Raw genomic sequence first — 21,932 nt, forward strand, 5'->3', positions numbered from 1 at the left:
CAATTAACATGAATATAATGCTCTGCAAATATTTTTGAACGGAAAACCTCTCGTAATGCCAACTCGAAAACTGCAAAAACTCAATTCAAATATTTTGTGGATTAACGTGCTCTTCATGAACGGTCACATGTTCATGATGGAAAAAAACACAGAAAAAATAGATGGTGCTCACGACAAAACCTTCTGTTCACAGGGCTCCTGCAGTTTCTTTGTTACACTTACAGAATGTTTTTGTTGTGAGAACAGAACTTCGGTCGTGGGAACAGAGTACTCTGTCCTCATAACGGAGGCTTCTGTGACTGTTACCAAAGAAGTGCAGGAGCCCTGTGAACAGAAATATTTTTTTTCAGTGAAGAAGCTTTTTTTATTAAGAAAGGAGGAAAGGTTACTTGCAGCTGAGGAAAGATCGATTTGACACTTCATTGGTGACAGCGTTTACGCAGCCAGACGGAGAGAAGAAATGATAAATAAGTCATGTAATAAGTGGGACCTTATATTGAATTATACATGAGGTTAAGAAGAATCTGACACGTAAGGCTGAGAATACGGGAGCATGTAAATAAGTAAAATCGCGAGAGAGTTTTCGCTGTTCTGAATTCCCGCAGCGTTCAGACGTTCATGATGATGTTCGCTAAAAACGCAGAACTCGGGATAGGAATGTCGGAATCGGAATTCAATGTCCGTCTTCGGAAAAAGCAACGGGGGCATTCACAAATAGCGAATACAAATTGGGGATTTCTACAATTCACAAATCTAATCGTAAGATCCTTGAATGCTTCGCGACATGCGTTTATTCCACAAGTTGGAAGATACATATAATGGGGTTGACTCTGAGTTTTCGAGTTTTTTAGATTGTAAACATTTGTTCCGTCACTCCAAAGAGATCACGTTGGATTAATAGAAAAAAAAAATATTTCTTGATCCACAAAAAATCCACCCGATCAGAAATATGCTGCTGATTTAACAATTCAATTGCTGAAAAAAGTGACTGCAATATTTGAACGTAGATTTTACAACAAAAAAATGCTACTTTAATCACTATTGTAAGCTACTTTAACCACGGGGGTGGTTAAAGTAGCATTTTTTTGTTGTGAAATCTACATTGAAACATTGCAGTCACTTTTTTTAGTTACTGAATATTGTTAAATCAGCACTTGTGTTTTTTCAGTGCACTCGAGAATATCGTTTACCACCGTATCAATTCGTTGATTCTCGAAATACCCTCGGTGATGAGAAACGCAGACGTTATGAGGAAAAAGCGCTTAAAGTTAGTACTTTCTGAGGCTCTGGAATACTTTAATGACGTTTATGTCTGGGTGCAATTTGCGGCGCATGAAGGGTGTCCGTATCACATACCTAAAACTCAAATGTGAACTCGCTTTTTTACGGCCCAAGTCCGCACCAAACAGCTATGCGTGACCACCGAACGCTAAATACAACTATTCGTACTTGATGGATGTCCGTATTGCATTCGAAAAATTGAAGGCGAACTTGCCTTTCCAAAGAGTTTCAGCCCAGACACAGATAGACAGTGCGGTAAACGCGAAAACAAGAGGGTTAGACTCGGATGTCGGAATTATTGCATCCAAAAAGTTGAAGGCGAACTTGCTTTGCGCGACATCTATCTGAAGTGGGGAAAGGGACAGTAGATACGTGTTCTTGAAAAAACCAAAAAGCGCGCCGAGCAATGGAAAATTTAGGAAAACCATCTCTCTGAGGGAAAATCTGAAGAAAACATTAGACGCACTTAAACAGAATCAGCCTGGCTAAATTAGATGCTGCCTCGTTTCTCCTAGTATTTCATTTTTTTCTACAGAGACTGAGCAGAATTCTGACCTGTATTTTGTGAGAATTTCCCTCTGAATCCAAGAAAAAAGTCCAAAAAGTTTGGGTTGATTTTCTATTTAATCTTTTGTAACAAAAATAATAAACAGAGGAAATTATGCAACGCGGAATGCAGATATGTTAAATTTATCCAATCAACTACCGAAGGTCATATTATTTAATGATGCACTCAAAACTGATCTTTCAAATACAAATCCAAATCTGTTTACTTTTCCAAAATGCAAATTTTCAGTGTCGATAAAATTCACGACGGCTCCCTTTAATAGTCAGTTTGTTCCGTTCCCGCCGAAAACATCGCCGCACGGTGGAGCGAGTTAGTGATAGAGTACGCATGCTTGGCGATATATCGATTGATCTGCAGTTTAAACCTATGGAAAAGGATCGATAGACAGGGTGATCGCAACGAAACCTTAATAATCGATTCTTTACCACAGTTTCAAATGGGAAAATATCGATAATCGATCATTCATGCCTCGCCACTAATAGAGTATAACATGATGTGGGAAATTTAAATGCTCATCTTCATCAATACGATACGTAGAAATTTTAAAGTAGTTAAATTGATTTCCTCTGGTTTTTAATTAAGCCGTTTATGAACACCCCACTCAATTTAAGCTGTGACGAAATAAGCATTAAACTCAGCAATTTAAGACAACATTTATATGTCCGATTTATCTTCAAGTTTCGTTCCTCTGTACGCCGATGCTGGCGGCCTTGCTCAAAAGGCGCGCAGCTTTTCAAAAAAAAAGAAGAAAATACGAAACTTTGACCTCGTCCCAACCTCTTTCCCGCCGTCGAACCCCTGAGCGACGCGAAGTCTCGGAATATAAAAGTTTGAATCTTATTTATAGAATACTCATAAACAAACTCATAAATAACCCTTTACAGCTCCGGTCGGCGGGCAATGGTATCCAGAGCGAACTGAAGCCAAAAGTGTCGTATTCACAGACGTTCTTTACACGGCCTAACTTCATTGAGACACACAATTTCGATGCCCAAATCGTGAAACCACACATATCCATCTCAGTGTTTTCAAAATTTCCGTTTTTATAATATTTTTTCTATCAGAGGAACAAGCCATTTAAACCTATGGAAAAGGATCGATAAACAGGGTGTTTGCAGCGAACACCTTAATAATCGATTCTTTACCATAGGTTTAAATGGCATAACAATCGATACATCGCAATTCACACCACGCCACTGGGAGATACGTGTTTCCGCACTTTAGCCATCGATTTTAAATGAATCACTGGGCAAAATAAGAGTTTAAGCATTTTGATTCATGTTTTATCTTCAAAATTAATACACGCAGAGCATGATTTTCAAGATAAAGTATAGTAAAATTAATTTTCAGCCAAAATAACAGCGTTTCTAATTAGGATTGGCTACGAAAAATTTGAAATTACTGCTTCAATATGGAAATCATTTTAATTTGAGGGACACGAAACAACCAAAACTTTAAAGGATCGTTTAATTTTTTTCTATACCTTGGTAGAGTATTGGTATTTTATTAAAGTTGTTTAAGTGAGTATGAAATGGATGGATTTATTCAAAATAAGCCTAGCTATACGGCAGAAGATGCCTAATACTATATCTGATATATTATTTTGCAAACAGAAAACTGAGTAAAACAGCAAGTTGAAATTTTGGGAGTATATATTCATCATAATCTAGAGTAAACAGCTCAGTTCTCTACTAAATCAATAAAATGAGAGAAAATCAGGCAACTTGAAACGCATTCGGACTGATTTTTGTTGAATTCGTCCAAATTGCCACCGTCTTGCTTGTATCATGTTTAGTCTCTTCAGTCCTTTCCTTTTACTTCGAAGTTTCCTTTCACTTCGGAGTTGTACGGATATTGGCGCCATTAGGACCACCGTGCGACGCGAAAGTCGTATCAGCGCATCTTTCTACTCCCCCGCTTCGATTTTTGTCTCTTTTCCTTGATCCATCCCTTGTTGCCAAACTTCTGGGTAACGGAGGATCATCTCTCGGTTAGTAACCCTTTATTCAGGATGGACAGTTAAAAATGTTCACGTTCATAGTTACTATTGGTCATTTTTAGTATCTTTTGTCTTCTGTCAACAATAGGATTTAGTTGATCGATCTTTTTGGTTCAATCGACTGAAACCGTAGGTTCCTGTGGGTTTTTTTGGAAATGAAACAAGTGCCCTGCTGAACTAACGTAATCTTATTTCTTTCGATGTCACTATAGGAGGTTGTAACTTGCGAGTTGCTAGCGCATGGACGATCACTCACGCGATCCAAGTCCGCAAAAAATGTAAGGATTGAGCGGGTCAAAAAAATACCAGAAAAAATGAGTGGAGCCAAAAAGTGATAAGTTCGTGGCTTGCACCTAAAATTTAACGAGGCTCCAAATTTTCAACCGAAATTTTAGTCAGTGTAACCCGAAGAAAAACTAACCGCACGTTTAAGTCATTCGGCGATTTACTTCCCATATTAGCACAACATATCTGCGGACCGATTATTGAAATTAATAGACAAAGTGATAGACAAAGAAGACATAGGGAGTATGGAGCGATCCTATTGGTTGAAATGGGTGTTTCCTATAGACAAAGCGAGAAAATTATGGACTTACTGTCGGGTCCCTCGTAGGTTGCCGTTAGTTAGTCTATTACCTATCTCCTTTGTCCATTGCAACCACCCGCGTCTACCGATAGGATCCCTCCGTATCCCTTTTGTCTTTTTTGTCTATAGCTTTGTCCATCAATTTCAATAATCGGCCCGCCGTTACTCTTCATCATACTGGGTAGAGGACGTCAAATGCTGTATGTTTTAAAGGGAAAAAGCTCCTCCGCAACTGCGGGCTGATTATTGAAATTGATAGACAAAGTAATAGACAAAGAAGACAAAAAGGGTATGGAGGGATCCTATTAGTAGATACGGGTGGTTGCAATGGACAGAGGACGTAGGTAATGGACTACTTAACGGCAACCCACGAGAGACCCCATAGTTAGTCCACATTTACCCCCTTAGTCTATCAGAACCACCCATTTCAACCAAATAGGATCACCCCATACTCCTTATGTCTTCTTTGTCTATAGCTTTGTCTATAAACTTCAAAAATCGGGTCGCTGGACATGGAAAGTTCTTGTTTGAACAGATCTTCTTATTTTTCGCCGATCAATAATCCAAAATAATCAAGATAAGATTATCTTTTAAGCGCACATATGGCCTAATTGAGTAGGATAACAGTACTTGGACGACAACAGAGCAAACAAAAACTGGTTACCATCGTTTGGGACCCAAACACACTTTGGCCTTACTGCCGTTCTGAGGCAAAACGCCGTATGAGCATTTGAATGTTGCCAAATCTCGTCTCAGAAAACATCTATTTTTGAGGAAAATCATGAATATTTTTCCTTGGAATTTTGAAATTTGTCTCGGTTCTCTCGGTTCGGAGTCTCGGTCTCACAATTACAGCGGAGCGACGGCTCGTTTTTGTTTTTAATTTTTTTTTCCGGTTGATAATGAAATTGTTATTATTTTGAAACGTTCCGGGTTTTGTTTATTCCTTTTTCTTTATTTGCAGCCTTTTCCCCAAATTAAGTTGTTCTTTTATTTTGAAATTTGTGTTCTCTTAATCGAAATTCGGCAACGCCCGCAGGTTCATACGACATTTTTCCGTAGCACTAGTTTTGTTCCTAAGTCATCGAAGCGGGTCCATGAGGCATGGAGGTGCCATCCCGGAACCCAGGAAAAAATCGCGATGAATCGATACAAGTGGCGCGAGCGAAACATCGATACCTCGGCGGCGCTTTGTCCGGCCGGCCGCGGCGTGGCGGTGGCTGCGTCCATTGTTCGGCGGGTTGCGGGTGGCGGGGCGCAGGCGCCGGGCGCGGGTTGCTAGGCGACGACCCCCGTCTGCGGGAGATGAGCTCCTTGGCGGACACCTGATTCAGTTTCGGATCGCGATCGGTGATGCTATCGCCCGCTTATCTCCGCGCCCAGCCCACCTAACCTCACATCGAGAGTAAGGTCGTTACCAGGCTCACGGACGATTATCGCCCGATCCGTTTTCCCGAGCCTCATTCCCGCGCTTTTTCCCCGGTGCCACGACCCGGTTAATCCGGTGTAGTGTGTGTGACTTTCCGCCGGACGCTGATTTTCTGTCGGAGGAGTTTTGGAGATTTTGTGGTGAGTTCGCTTTTTGTTTGTGGGGCCGTGATGGTGAGGAGAGCCGTGAGGGTCTCGATACACGATCAAATTCCCGAAGCAATTACCATCGAAGTGTCGGGAGTCATCAGTCTTAAAATCGTTATTTCGCCTAGGTTCCAAATGAAAACCTGGCAGAAATGTTTCGTGTGATGAATAGTGGCACTCCATTTTGATCAAAATTTGACGGGCCGTCAAATTCTGATCAAAGAGGACTGTTGCACGGTGACCATCAGTTATCAACTGGTCTACTTTGATCAAAATTGGTTCGGAATTTGATCGTGTATCCAGACTTCAAGTCTTAAATTTCGGAATCGAGTTTCCTTCAAAATTCGCCGAGACTCTTTCAGATAATAATCACATTTTTCAGCTAAAACAGAAAAAATTGTCTTTTTTATGAAAATGATACATATCGACGGTGCAAGTCCGTAACCACAGATCTCGGTTTGCGACGTAGCAGACGTCCTGTCATGCTTTATTATTTAAAAAATTACTCAACGGAAATTCTTTAAAACTGCTGTGATTTTTCTTCTCTGTGCAAAGAAAATCCTGCATACACTTCAAGAAACGATGTCAATTTGTTCTCCTTGAAACAAATAATATAGAGGCGGAGCTTTTCAAACACCGCAAACGAGATACGTAGTTGCAGACTTACGCCGTTGATATGAAAGGCGCAAAAAATGAAGAAGTTTTAGACAAAAGAGCAGTATGTAGCATTATTCCTCCAGAGAGCCAATGAAAATAGTGCTTTTAAGTATAATGCCACACTTTTCTACCAATATCCAACCTGAGAATGTGTATGTTGTGTGTTCAAAACGCTACCGCGGAAAAATGCAGAGGATAGCACTCGCGGCTGTCCTGCCTAACATCAGCCTAACAGGAACATGAATAATCCCCGTTTTACACAGTTGAAATAAAAACGGTCGATTTTCAATAATCCAAACGATTTCTATGAGTCTTTCGGATGACTGGAGGGATAATTCTAAAGGAGGACGAAGACCTCTGTTAATAGAATTTCCCGCTCAGACGCTGGTGAGCCCATTTTCTCAAAACTTCAATTTAGTACTAATGGCTCTCTTTGCTGGCACGATAGATAATGTTTCTCCTGACACAAAGAGTAAGAATTAAAAGTAAAACGTACGGTAAAATTAACCCTGTACGGTATACATGTACTTTGTCGACTCTCGTCTGGGCAATTTTTGTGACTCACCTCACACATATACTTCGAGAATGCTCTCAAATTTATAAATATCGAAAGTGAACGCTTGTTTTTCTATTAAAATATAGGCATGACACAACTTATCAGTTAGTGCCGGGCCTCTCCGCGATTCTAGATTATCGGAATCTCAGTTGCACCGAGCCGCGACATCGCATGTTGGATCAGGCACCCGCGAGATAACTATTCGTACTCCTAGGATGCGCGGGTTGCGGCTCAACTCAGTTGAAGGCGTTTTCATCGGACCGAGCCAGATCCGTTCTCCTGAAAGGCTTTGATCGGGATTCAGCGGTGGAACGTAAATCATCGGGTATCGCTACTTTCTCATTTGAAGATCGATAATGTTGAGGATCGGTAATGGGCAGTTTTGTCGTCCGAATGGAGCGGTTATTTAATTTTCGGGTAATTCAATGTCGATCAGCTCCAAATGAGAATCACACGTAGTGAAAAACCGCGATTACAAGGACTGAATTTCAAATCATCATGAGAAAAAAGTTTAGTTGTATGAGCCGGAGTACGGCGTTTTATACTGCCGTGATAAGAAAGAACGCCGTATGAACATTCTAGAGTTGCCAAATTGTCTTCGATAAAAAGTTTACTTTTGAGGAAATTTATGAATATTTTTCCTTTAAATTTTCAGAATCTTCAGGTAAAATTGCGAGCAATATTATCTGAAAAATTGGGAGGAAAATATTAATTAGTTAACAAGGATATTCGCGTTTTATTAAAGGAAATTTGGCAACTTTTGAAGGTTCTTACGTTGTTCTTCCTTAGCACGGTAGGACATCGGCCTCACTATTTGACTCGTTAATTTGAACCCTCGTTTCAGGTCTGATGACTCAGTTCGTGAAACCGAACTCTTCCTATATAGTTTAGTTCATGCTACTGAACTACTTTTTCACAGTTAGGTGTGGTCTGAATGTTCGATTGATTGGACAAACACTAACTAAGAACCGAAATCATGAACGAAATAGTGCGGTCATATTACAAGCGACTATATAATGGTTCATTTAACCAAACCCCTTTTTTCAGTGTAAATCGGTATTAGGTACACTGTGAGAAAACTTCAATTACAAGGGCCGAACTTCAATTCACAACGGAGCGCAAAGGTTTTCGATACAAGTGACTTAGTTTTTCGCTTGCACAAACCAGAATTCGGTGCGAATAACCAAAGTATTTGATAAAAAATGAGTTTTAGTACACCTAACGAAAACTTCAGTTATCTGAACTGAAGTTCGGTCCATATGGAAAACTTTGGTTATTTGGATTAAAATGTACCAAAAGTTATTTCTCCGTGAACTGGGTGACTAGTGTCAGTGTTTCAGGAGTTCTTTGCAACAAGTACGTATTCACGGAAGAAACTTCGGCTCACATGGCAAACGAAAATTGTTGGATCAAGAATTAGAATATTCGATAATGGGAACTGAGGTTGAGGCAACAAGATTTTTCGCGATTTTTGATAACAACAGAATTCAACGGGATATTTCCTCTTCAAAATTTTCAGACGATTTTGTTTGCAATTGATGTAAAATACCTGAAAGTTTCAAGGGGGAATGAGCATCAATTTTTAAAGACAAATGTTGAATCGAGAGGAATTTGACAACATTTGATTGCTCGTATGGCCTTTTTCCTCGGCTCGGAATTTCCGAGGGTCGTCAGATTCGTCGAAGGAGACTCTTTATTTCCGAACGACTAATCATACGAGACAAAAGGCTCCGACGAAAAGTTTCCGGGATCGAACGTCTTCGTTACTGTGACGTAAAACGTATCTCAATTTTAACGTGTGCCCTGAGAGATAGGGAATTCCACGAAGAGAGGGCTCACTTCAGACGCAGTGACGTCCTTACGTCAAAGAAGTGTCAACGCGTGGACTGGGACTTTGAAGTTGGGAACGAGGATGATTCTAACTTGACTCGGAGAGCCGTTCCGACCCTCGTGAAGAAAACGCGTAACTCCACCGGGATCCATGCGTACATGCGTGGTTCTCGCTTAAACCGGCAGCGTTTATGCGAGAATAAACTGAGGTATCAAAAATTGAGAGGGAAACAGGGCTCGAAAATGACTCGACTTGCAAGTGACCCTCATTCGTCGATCCTCTAACGTAAGGACATATCTCTATCTTCTCATGAGCCCCGGAGGGCATTTATTTAGATGTAAAACAGGGCTCACGTGCAAATGGAGATACGCGGTTACGCCGAAGGGGCGACGTCATGTCCTCCTCTGTCACTTACGCTGAGAGGCTGCCTTTGATCTCTTAAGTTTCCTGTTTCCAGGGCCGCTGAGATTCCTAATTTAATTCGAGGATTTGTAGAGCGGCAAACGCAGGATTGTTCTTTCCTCCCCGGGTTTTTTTTATCCTTTTCGGTTTCAAGCGTACCTTTCTCCTGCCGTGCCGTGCTGAGGAAGAACGCCGTATGAGCCTTCAGACGTTGCCGAATTTCCTTCGATAAAACCCGAATTTACTGGGAAAATTGTAAACATTTTTCCCCAAAATTAAAAGACAATATTGTACGTAATTTAATCTGGAATATCTGGAAATTTCAAAGAAAAATATGCTTGAATTGCGTCAAAAATACACTTTTTATCAAGGGAAATTTGACAACTCTCGGATGTTCATACGACGTTCCCCTTAGCACGACAGTATCGTGGAACGGATCTCACCTTCCCCACTGCACTCGTTTTGCTCTGATTAACTTTCACATCAGATTTCGATTAAAGTGAGATTCGGAGGGCACGTTTTTGCCCCCCTCCCCCTCTCAAGCTCTCATCTCCTATGAAACTGTTCCAAATTCAGATTTTTTGCATAAAATATCACCACCGATCCTTGATTTGGCGATTTGAATTAAATTTCGATGGCCGAAATGGGAAATCTTTTATCTCAGTTTGCGACGTTGCAGACTTCTGCCGTGCCATTTCTCAAAACTTCAATTTAGTACTAATGGCTCTCTTCGCTGTCACGGCAGATAGTGAATCTCCTGACACATAGAGTAAGAATTAAAAGTAAAACGTACGGTAAAATTTACCCTGTACAGTTTACATGTACTTTGTCGACTCTTGTCTGGGCAGTTTTTGCGACTCACCTCACAAATATATTTCGAGAATGCTCTCAAATTTATGAATATCGAAAGTGAACGCTTGTTTTTCTATTAAAATATAGGCATGACACAACTTATCAGTTAGTGCTGAGCTTCTCCGCGATTCTAGATTATCGGAATCTCAGTTGCACCGCGCCGCAACATCGCATGTTGGATCAGGCACCCGCGAGATAACTATTCGTACTCCTAGGATGCGCGGGTTGCGGCTCAACTCAGTTGAAGGCGTTTTCACCGGACCAGGCCAGATCCATTCTTCTGAAAGGCTTTGATCGGGATTCAGCGGTGGAACGTAAATCATCGGGTATCGCTACTTTCTCATTTGAAGATCGATAATCTTGAGGATCGGTAATGGGCAGTTTTGTCGTCCGAATGCAGCGGTTATTTAATTTTCGGGAAATTCAATGTCGATCAGCTCCAAATGAGTATCACACGTAGAGAAAAACCGCGATTACAAGGACTGAATTTCAAATCATCAGAATTAAGTTTAGATATATGAGCCGGAGTGCGGCGTTCTGTACTGCCGTGATAAGAAAGAACGCCGTATGAACATTCGAGAGTTGCCAAATTTCCCTTGATAAAACATGTGTTTTTGACATCATTCATACACATTTTCCTTTAAAACTTTCAGATGTTTTAGATTAAATTGCGTACGAAACTGTCTGAACATTTTGGAAAAAACAAATTCACAATTTTCATTGCAAATTGGGTATTTATCGAAGGAAATTTGGCAACCTTTGATGGCTCATACGGCGTTCTTCCTTAGCACGGCAGATTTCCTATCAAACCGTATTTTGCTTCATGAACCAGTTAATGAAATTTCTCAAAACTTCCTCGATTTTCCCTCTCTGCAGCAGAATATTCTGTATTTTCAAGACATTAAGTTGGCTTCTTCATCTTCAAAAAAATAAAGAAGTAGCGAAAATGTTGAAATCCCACGATGAAGATACATGGTTTTGCACTTTGGCAATCTTACATTTTAATTTTCAGCAGTCTGAATTTTTAGGGGTAAGTGCTAAAACAAGATGAATTAAACTCAAAAATTATGACGAAATAAAATTAATAATTTTTCATTAAAGAAAATATAAAAAAATAGGAACTGAAATAAAATGTTAACTTTAATTATTTAACTATTTAATTAAAGAAAAATATAAAAAACCTAAATCACAACTTAATAGATGTTTTTGGTCCCGCAGTTTTTGCTTCTGGAGATTCGTAAACCCTTCATTCATTTCAAGAATGTATATAGCGACTAAAGCAAGACCGCCCTTTCCTAGCTGTTTTTCTCTCATTATTTTTAGTTTAAAGCGCATCGCCCCCCCCCCCCCCATCATTCTGAAACGGGGCTCATTTTTACCACTCGTTTCGCTGTTTTCACAATACATTTTGGTCAGAGCAGTGGATGCATTTCCCCTCCACTTTGACATGGCTCTTTCCATCCTTCAAAATGTTCTAAGATTAAACTAATTCGTTTAGAGGCATTTAATGGTTTTAAATTTTTCTCTAATACGTCATTAAAATTCCAAATTTAAATGATTTTCGTCTTAAATTCTTAAATCCCCGAGTTCCCAAACAGAAGGTCAATTTTTTGGCGCATCTGTAGACCGAATTATGAAAGACAATAAAGAATTTGCAGGTGTCTTAAATTTCGTGAATTTCATCTTTAAAATGACATCGCTAGGAAAAGTAAATACGAGGCTATCATTGGTTTCCGAACCGAATTATGAAAGACAATAAAGAATTTGCAGGTGTCTTAAATTTTGTGAATTTCATCTTTAAAATGATATCGCTAGGAAAACTAAGTACGAGGATATCCTTGGTTTCGGAATTGAACAATTTTTAGGGAAAATATGACAAAATAACCTAATCTGCTAAAATACATGTGTTTTAAATTAAAAATGCCGCCAGATGACGTCATAAGGTGGCAAATTTTCTCACTTTTCAATCTATTTTTCTTCAATTTCCCATGTCAGAAAAAAATTATGAAAAATACTGCGAACTCAGCTCATTCTTTCAGATGAAACAATAAAATTTTTGTGTGCGAATTCTCCATTATTTTCCAATATTCACCTTGGATGTAAGTGTTGTGAAAGTGAAGTTGCGTTGAAAACTTGTCGAGAGGTTTTCGCTTTTCAGCCGTGCTAAGGAAAAACGCCGTATGAGCTTTCAGGCATTGCCTAATTTCCTTTGATACAACACGAATTTCCCAGTAAACTCATGAATACTTTTCCTCCAATTTTTTAGACAATTTTGTTCGCAAATTTATCTAAAGTTTCTGAAAAGTGCAAGGAAAAATATCCATAACTTTCCTGAAAACTAAACATTTTATCGAAGAAAATTTGGCAACTCTCGAATGTTCATACGGCGTTCTTGCTTAGCACGGCAGTTTTGGCAACAGATGCGAGGTAAAGTGCGAATTTCGATACTCGTCAGGAGTAACCTTCGACTCGTTGACATTTTGATCTGTCGACACCACAAATCCATTCAGACTAGCACTCCCCTAGTGAGGTGTCAATCACAGAGGAAGTCCGTCGAGAGTGGCAGAATAATGCTTTTTCACCCCTAAAAGAAGCAACTTTTTCCACCTATTAATAGTCGTGTGAGAAATTCGTTACTTAACTTCGGAGCGAAAATGTACGGAAGTGTTCACGATACAACTAAACACAATGACGGTGAGACTCTCAAATCACGTATCTCATTTGCGGTGTAGGTGATTTAATGGACTATATATTTTGTGTCAGAACGACATGCGATGTACCGAATCAATTGGTTCCATTTTTTCAGCTATTCGTCATTTTTCTCGAATTTTGAGATCGCAATTCTGTTGTCAGGAGACTAAAGAATTCACTTACCAATTTTGACAAACAAATTCAATGTAATAAATGCGTGGTTTTTTTAGAGGAAAAATACCACTTTCAATACTGATATCTAAACTGCACTCGAATGCGATATTTTTCATCTGAAAAAGCCACGCCTTTATTACGTTGTGTTTATTGGTTAAAATTGGTAAGTGAATTCTGTAGTCTCCTGACAGCAGAATTGCGATCTTTAAATTCGAGGAAAATGACGAGTAGCTGAAAAAATGGAACTAATTGATGCGATATATCGCATGCCGTTCTGACACAAAATATGGCGTCCATCGAATTACCTGAAAAATCTTTGCTCCGATCGGAATATTTAAAGGAGAACAAATCGACATCATTCTCGAAGTTTTCTCAGAAATTTGCCTTGCACAAAGAAGAAAAGTCACAGCCATTTTTAAGAATGGACGTTGAGTATCCCTCAATTTAAGAAAATGAAGTACGATACAAAAGGCTGATATTTACACCTACTTATGCAAAAAGAACTAAGTGTATAGGATTTGAGTACATCATAGTTCCTTTTGATTTTGTTTATTCTCACTTTAGAGTTAGTATAGATACGTCCATTAGAGGTGAACTCTATGGTCCAAAAAACTATGCTTTTTGAGGCTAACACAAAAATGGAGATACGCCCTTACGCTAGATCGCCCTTATCGGAACACTTCAATCAAAAAATAGCATTTCTAGGATAGAGGTATATCGATCAAGGTCGTTCGATAAAAAATTGACAATTGAAAGTATTTATGCCAAAAGGAACTAAGTGCATAGGGTTTGCGCGAGACATAGTTCCTTTTAGCAAAAATACGTCCAATTGACCAGCTGAAACACTATAAATCAGGTCATTCTTGATATCTGCTCGTATTTCTCTGCCAGGTCAGTTCCTTCCGAGTGGACGCACTTTTTTTAATCAAGAAAAGTAATAACGGAGAGACTCATGGCAACCCCAAAAGTTGAAAATATCGGATACACTGCAGCATTGCAGAGTTTCGGTTAAGCGCTGTTTCTATCATGGCACAATTTGGTGGCACTGCATACTGAATACTATAGGGTCGATTTCATCAAATACTCAAACGAGTGTTTCATTTTAAGTTCAAAGTTGCATTGGAAAGTTGCAAATTGGAGGAGTTGCTTGACTGATTCTTCGGACTCCCAGAGACGAGGGAACGTAAAGCCACTGAGGTCGCAAAATTGACACAAACAATTCTATTGTTCATGGAATTATGACAGCGCAATTTCGATACAAATTTTAGCTGCTTTGCGTGTGATTTAAAAGCAAAAAAATCACTGATATTTCGGTTAAAATCCCCTACAGGTTTATATAAAAAACATCGTTTACGAGAGAAAATGTTACACTTTTGAGTTTCAGTCACGTTATTTTGTCTGCGGGAAACAACAAACTGTAACGATATTTTTATCAAATATGATGCAGTTTCATTAAAATGAAGGTAGAATGATGGGGAAAATTAATAGAAAAGTCCCAAAAACTTCAATATACAGTAGAACACTTTTGAGAAAGTTAGAGGGATTTGTTGCAATTTTATTCATTGTATAGTTGAATTATGGAGTTGTCGAAGGCATTTAGTTAAATCAGGCATTTTATCAAATGCCTAAGCCGGTGGTCAAATTTTGACAGTTCATGGAATTTTGTAAATTTATGGCGAGATGTTCACGGGTTTTTAATATTTTGGGAAAAATGACTCTTCTATTCCGCGAACCCTCCTTGTTCCTTCCTTTTTACATGCATTCAGTACATTTAAATGTTAAAATTTTAAAAATGTTATGTTTTATGACGTGCTGAAAATTTCATGATAAATGTGCATTTAGGAGCTTAAAATCATTTAAAATACTATCGTATGCTGCATATTTTTACAGAGAATTCTTTCTTACAGGAGCAACGAATTATTTTGTCTAAAATTAGAGTGAAAAATAAAAATTCCAATCTAAGTCAGAATATTTGACTATTTGCCTAGGAATTTGATAAAATGCCTGATTTGACTATTCGCCTTCGACAGAGTGACACCCATTCAGTAAAACTGAAGGCATGCGAAACTGTGATTACTCTGCAACTGGAGCCGGAAAATTAACCTTGAAATCGTGATGCATTCCACCCACCACCACCCACCAACACATTACAAACTATAAACCCCGTTGACGTGGAATCTGAGGGAGGGGGGGAGGTGGGAGGGGCTTTCACAGAGCAGATTAATGATGTCACAATACCCGATTACTCAAGCGCAATGTTCCGTGCTCTCGACGATTGAGCCACCAGACAGTGTTCAAAATGGAGTTACTGCACGAGAAGAGGATTTGCGATTTAAACGAGTGCTCCTCAGTAAAATATCGCCAGAGACACAATAAAACCCATGTATGTGTTAGTCACAATTGGACTACACTTTGTAATGAAACACTAAAATCCCCGGCTCATTTTAGAAACAGCGTATATTATGTGCTCCCAGTGTTTCCACGCAGACATCAGGTGCTTGTTGTTGCTGTACTTGTTGTTGCCGTTGCTGTTGTGGTTCTTGTTGTTGTTGTTGTTGTTCTTCTTCTTCTTCTTCTTCTTAATTGGATTGCATTTTGCAAAAAGGAACCAAGAGCAATCCAATGTTGCTCAGATTGTGCAACTTGCATTCCTCGCAATAAAATTACTGAAATCCTGCAAAAATATCAAATTTACAGGGTGATTTTCATCTTGAAATTATAGTTTATTGGGAGTAAGATAAACTTGCTCAGATGATCAGTTTATATTTGCGAGGTAAAAAAAATGGCACAATCTGAGCAACATTGGAATACTATCTTGGTTCCTTTTTGCAAAATGCAATCCAATTTTCCTTTCCTTATTCTTCCTAGTTTTCCTCTTCCGTCTGTTCGTCATCCTCTTTACCTCCTTATTTGCATTCTTCTTTCTCCTGCTCTCTATTCTTTACTACGCAAATTTCTTACGCAGCTTGTGAAGATATGAGTGCGTTTTAGACTTTGCGATGCGCTCATCGTGATTTTTGATACATTGTCTATGAGAAACAACTGTTATTTTTGCTCTAGCAAAAGTTTGCAACAGGTCAATAATCGGAATTTCGGCTACTCAAAATGAAAGAAACAAATATTGAGCTTTCAGCCGATTCCCTATTCAAGTTTATGTTATTGCCATTATCACCATGCCAAGGTAACTTTTAAATAAACGTTCTCTCGCACACTGTGCTGAGTAAAATTTATATTTACGATTAAAGTGAAATCCGAGTTGATTGGCCCTCAGATTGATTTCAACAGATACCGACCCATTACAGATTCCCATTCGTCCTCCGAGGGATGAAAAATTCACCGACGCCAGAGCAAACCCGAAGCGCGGTTAATCGTATTTCCATAGCCGAGCTCGTGTGAATCCCAACTCCAGGGAACCCGCAGAGTCCAGATGAATACGAACAAGGAAATTAACTGCATCCCTCTGCAATGCTGCCGTGCTAAGGAAAAACGCCGTACGAACCTCCAAGACGTTGCCAAATTTCCTGTGATAAAACATGAATTTATTGGGGGAAATTGTAAGTACTTTTCTTTCAATTCTTGGGACTATTTTGTACGCAATTTGATCCAAAAAATCTGGGAGTTTCGAGGGAAAATATACGTGAATTTCGTCAAAAATACATGTTTTATCAAGGAAATTTGGCAACTCTCGAATGTGCATACGGCGTTCTTCCTCAGCACGGCAGAATGCGGAACGATCCCTCGCCCACGTTTTCATAATTTTTTCCCGCGGATTTCGTTTTCTGTCAGGTCATGGAGTAAGGGAGGGGGCGAGGGGGGTTTGTGAGAGTGAGAGGAGGGCAAAGGGGGGGGGGGTTGTCAACCACGCTCGTCGGAGTGAAATTGGAAAAGGATTAAGGCGATTTAGATTAAAGGGGATTCTCACTTGTTACTCATTATCCGCGCACTGCTACGGACGTTGGACGGCCCTGCGTTGCCAATTCGTGCGACGACGCACAGTGGATCGAGTAAATTAGAGAGGTCAGACATGAAATTTTTGACCAAAACTGCAAGTTTTTATGTTTATTTTGTCACATTTTAAATTTCAAGGGGTGTTTCTAGAAGAGAATTTCACTGAGAAACCAATGGAACCACCTTCAGAACCCTGCCGTTTCGTATAAACGGAGTTATGCGTAAGCGTTTAAAGCTTCAAAATTATGTTCGATCTCTCCTAATAACTCGATCCATTGTGCGGCGGCGGACATAGCGATGGCCTATGCTGCCGTGGCAAGGAAGATAACTCCGTATGAACATTCATGAGTTGCCAAATTCCCTTCCATAACACACGTATTTTTGACAACATTCATGCATATTTTTCCCTGAAAGTTTTGGATGTTTTAGATTAAATCACGTACAAAATTGCCTGAGAGTTTTGGCAATTAATATTCACAAGTTTCCCAGTAAAACCGGTTTTTATCGGAAGAAACTTGGCAACGTCTTAAGGCTCACATGGCGTTCTTCCTTCGCACGGCAGTATGAACAATGCCATGCCCAACTGGAAATTTTGGCGAAATTGAGTGGGCGACTTTGGGCCGCCGGGTGTTCGCACACCCAACCGAGTCTGTACCACAGTTTCAAATAGGGGAATATCGAAAAGCGATCATTCACGCCTTGCCTCTGGTTGGTTTGATTTCAATCTGAAAAATTGGATCGCATTTAGCAAAAAAGGAACTAGCGCGATTACAGTGTTTTCAAATTCGTGCAGCCTCTTATTTTCTTTCAGAAATATTTAATAAAAGTCCAATGGACCACTAGACAATGTCCAAATTTCAGCATTCTAATACAGGTTGGTTAATCAAAATTTCACGGAGAACACGACTTGCGCAACAAAAATTACTGATATTAACTCCTAACTAAGATAGTCAATGTTTCTTGACGCGTGAAATCAAACCACTCGCTCATGAAAACACAATGCTCTACGTGATTCACATCGTGCGCTAAACGTTATCATAAACTTCTCTGCGACATAAAAATCTGGCAACTCAATCTTGACGCTTTGGCTCAGCTACAGCAAATTGCATTTATAGTTTGAACAGCACATGGTGGGAAACGAGCATTGCTTGATTGAGAACCTTGCTGAAATCGTTGTAGCGCGCAATTTGACTCACGTAGATCTTTGAGTTTCGTGTGAGCAGGCAATTCAAATTCCCCGTTATCAAAGTGAAATAAAAACGATAATATCTTCGCTAGGAGCTTGTTTCAGTAATTTTCATTTCGCGAATCGTGTTCTACGTGAAATTTTAGTTAGGGAACATGTATCAAAATGCTTAAATTCGTACCTTGTCTAGCGGTCCATCGTACAGTGTTAAAATTTACAGAATTATTTTCCTTAAAATGGATAATTCTTTGATGGTGTGTAAAAACTATTTGCTATTCTAGGAGATTTTTAGATAATTATGGAGGAGCGACATTTTTACAACACTGCAATTGCGCTGTTTCCTTCTTGCAAAATGCGATTCAAGTAAAATCGCACTTCTGGTGACAAGTTTCACTCATTTCAAGAGTTTCACATCCATAATTGCGAATCACAAACTTGCGTAGCAATCGTGTAGAACGTAACGAAATTAAAACTGAATCTCAAATCCAGTAAACAGTCCATTGATGAAGGCTATTTCCATTTAAATCTTCCGTCACATTCATACGGCGCAATGATACAACTATTTGAACTCTCCGGAATGCGTGAGGTATCACGCCGCATTTGAAGGCGTTTTCAAAACAGCCAAGTTCCGATACCCAAATTATCGTTTTGCATAGTTCATAATATTTTGTTTCCATTTCTAACCACTTGTTTAGTTATAATCCTCCTATAAAACCACCCATTTGCTAAATACAATTCCAGCTGAAGCGCCCTTAAGCGCATTCATGACTGCAAAAATGTTCAACGGAAATCGAAAAGGCCAGCGTGCATGAAGGCTATTTCAATTGTAATCTTCCGTTGCATTTCTAAGGCGCAATGATACAACTATTTGAACTCTCCGGAATGCGTGAGGTATCACGCCGCATTTGAAGGCGTTTTCAAAACAGCCAAGTTCCGATACCCGGATTATCGTTTTGCATAGTTCGTATTATTTTTTTCCATTTCTAACCACTTGTTTAATTATAATCCTCCTATAAAAACCACCCATTTGCTAAATACAATTCCCTAAAAATTGAGTATTTTAAAAGAAAAGTAAATTTTCCGGAATAACCCTGCACTATGGAGAGAAACAGAGGTCTTTCAGTTTTTCTTCGCAGTGCAGAGATTTTTCGGAAAATTGACATTTCTTTAGAGAAACTCAATTGTTAGGGAAAATTCCAAATTTTTCGGGGGGATCGACCTGATCCAAAGAAAGTAGGTCAATTACGTAACTAGCTCTAAAAATCACCATGGACCAATTAACACAGTGTAGGCTAATTTGACTACATTTTCAATTTGGAACTATAAATTCTAGCCCGGTTTAAAAACAACGCATGTGCCATTAGTTTCCCTGTGCACATAAGTGTTTTTCCAGAAGAGCCAGAATTTATAGTTCCAAATTGCAAAATGCAGTCCAATTGGCCCGTGTTGAGCCCGATTTTTGTCGGAGCGTCTTGCCCCTCAAAGAATCGTTTCACTTCCATAAGGTCACATGCGGGGAGAAAACAGTATGGCCAACTTGCGAGATCCGCCAATGGCGTACCCACTCACCTGACGCAATAACAAATTGCGGGGGAAGAAATCCGCATGTTCACTGGAACTCCGACTGCTCGGCGTTGAAAAGTTTTGGATTTCTCAAGAGCAACCTCCCCCTCCATTAACTCCAGAGCGGGGGGTTGTTTTTCCACCCTGATGGATGTATTTCGCTTCCGTCGTGTCCTTTTCTCGGGAATACACTTCGCTTCAACCACTCAATGTTTAAATAAAAGCTTATCAGCTCTTTTCGACGCCCCCCCTCCTCCACGCCGCACAGTGGAGCGAGGCAATCGAAAGGTTGGACATGAAATTTTTGACTAAAACTGCAAATTTTGATGTTTCAAGTGTCGCATTTTAAATTTTAAAGGGTGCTTTTAGAAGAAAAGTTTACGAGGAAATCGATGGAGCCACTTTTAAAATATCAAAGTTTTGTATGAACGGAGTTACGAGCGTTTAAAGTTTCCAAATTGTGTCCAACTTCTCCTATCGACTCACACCACTGTGCGTCGCCTGCCTCTCGGGGTCGGGTCTCTCGCGCTTGTAATATTAATCCGCGTCTTCGGTTCGTGTCATGCTCGCGAGGAGGCTGTAAATATCAGGACGCATTTAAATCAAAAGGAACTATATCCACTCTGACATGAGCAATTGGATCCATAAGAATAAATGCACGATAGAGCTCATGTCGCAATTGATAAGTTCCTTTTCATTTCAATGCGTCCATTTAGCCTCGAGTTGCTCGTGGTGGGGTGTTAGCGGTGCTTTTAACTAGATCCTGCGTTTGGGTCCTTGTTGTCTCCGGGTTGTGCTTGACTTTGTCTCTCCAGCGCTCTTATACTCAGTGGGATTTAGTCTAATACACCGCCAAAAATGACAGAATAAGTCGAAGTGTGAGGTTCTGTGGCGCGGCAGCTGTGCGAAAAAAGATCTGTCATTTTTAGAAATGGAAAACGATCGAGAAACAGGGTAGGTAGTCTAATCTAGCTTATGAAGTTTTTGTTTCTCCGGAGGCGCTTTACAGCCGCCTTTGGTACAGTTTCTTATTTTTCCCTCCGTGCCACAATTTCCAGGGAATTTTTCGGTAAATTCGGCAATTAGGGCACCTTGACCGGGGTCACCCGAACAAAGGGCGAGCAACCCCGGGCAAAAGCTTATCATAAACTTTACCTTTCTTCATTATCTTGTCCTTTACGACCTGACAATAGGGGCAAAGTAAAAATCCCCCCTCTTTCCTCGCCCACCCTCCAAAGCGGTTTTGCGATTAGAGGATGATTATCTTGTTGCCATGCGTCCCTCCTCATCGCCCTTCGAGGGCGGAAATTCGGTTATTTAGAGGAAGAAAGGCAACGGTGGGTTACGCACTCGCTCCACTGACCGCACTATTGAAAACCCCTCCCCCTCTCTTATAGGCCTTTTAGTCGTCCCCGCTCATCAGATCCCCTTTTGGTCTCGCTCGGATGTTGCCTATTTTAGCGAATGAAGGCGCTGCGTTCAATACGGTGATTGCGCGTGGCAATGTTCATCAAGATTTACTGATAAAAAATTGTTCAAAGTAAAATTACATTTTTGAGAAAGTAGATCCAACAGCGTCCACGCGGAAAATTTAACAAATTTTCTTTGGTTAATAATACATCGATGTAACCATTCGTGGTCTTTGGATATCCGTGTTGCATACCAAAAAATTGAAGGCGCTCGGATACATCTACTCTAGCCACTACATCTGCCAAATTCCCTCCAATGAAACTCTAATTTACTTGGAATCGTGAAATTTTTCTCTTCAATTTTTTCAGACAATTTTGTGCGCAATTTCGTCTAAAATGTCCGAAAATTTCAAGGAAAAATACGCATAATCGTTCTCAAATGTACATGTTTTATCCGGGGCGATTTGGCAACTCTCGAATGTTCACACGGCGTTTTTCCTTAGCACGGCAGTGCTGGTCTCTTGGCTATGACGGGAGAACCTGGGACGATTTGGGAATCCACTTGACAACTAGGATCAAGGTTGGAGGCGTGGGCTAAGACTGGATTCAATTATCGCCGAGACTAACCTGACCTACGGGGATCAGGATGAATGG

General features: G+C 40.0%; 1 protein-coding gene across 3 annotated transcripts in view; it reads left to right on the forward strand.

Annotated features, from left to right (window-relative positions):
* Positions 1–5,752: 5,752 nt before the first annotated feature.
* Positions 5,753–21,932, forward strand: part of LOC140225501 (uncharacterized) — a 129,432-nt gene continuing 113,252 nt past the window's right edge. For all 3 annotated transcript variants that reach the window (XM_072304626.1, XM_072304625.1, XM_072304627.1), the window contains exon 1: positions 5,753–6,003. The gene's annotated coding sequence lies outside the window, so the exon portion shown is untranslated. The remainder of the gene's footprint in view (positions 6,004–21,932) is intronic.

Source organism: Bemisia tabaci, chromosome 9, assembly GCF_918797505.1.
Source record: "Bemisia tabaci chromosome 9, PGI_BMITA_v3".
Taxonomy (NCBI): domain Eukaryota; kingdom Metazoa; phylum Arthropoda; class Insecta; order Hemiptera; family Aleyrodidae; genus Bemisia; species Bemisia tabaci.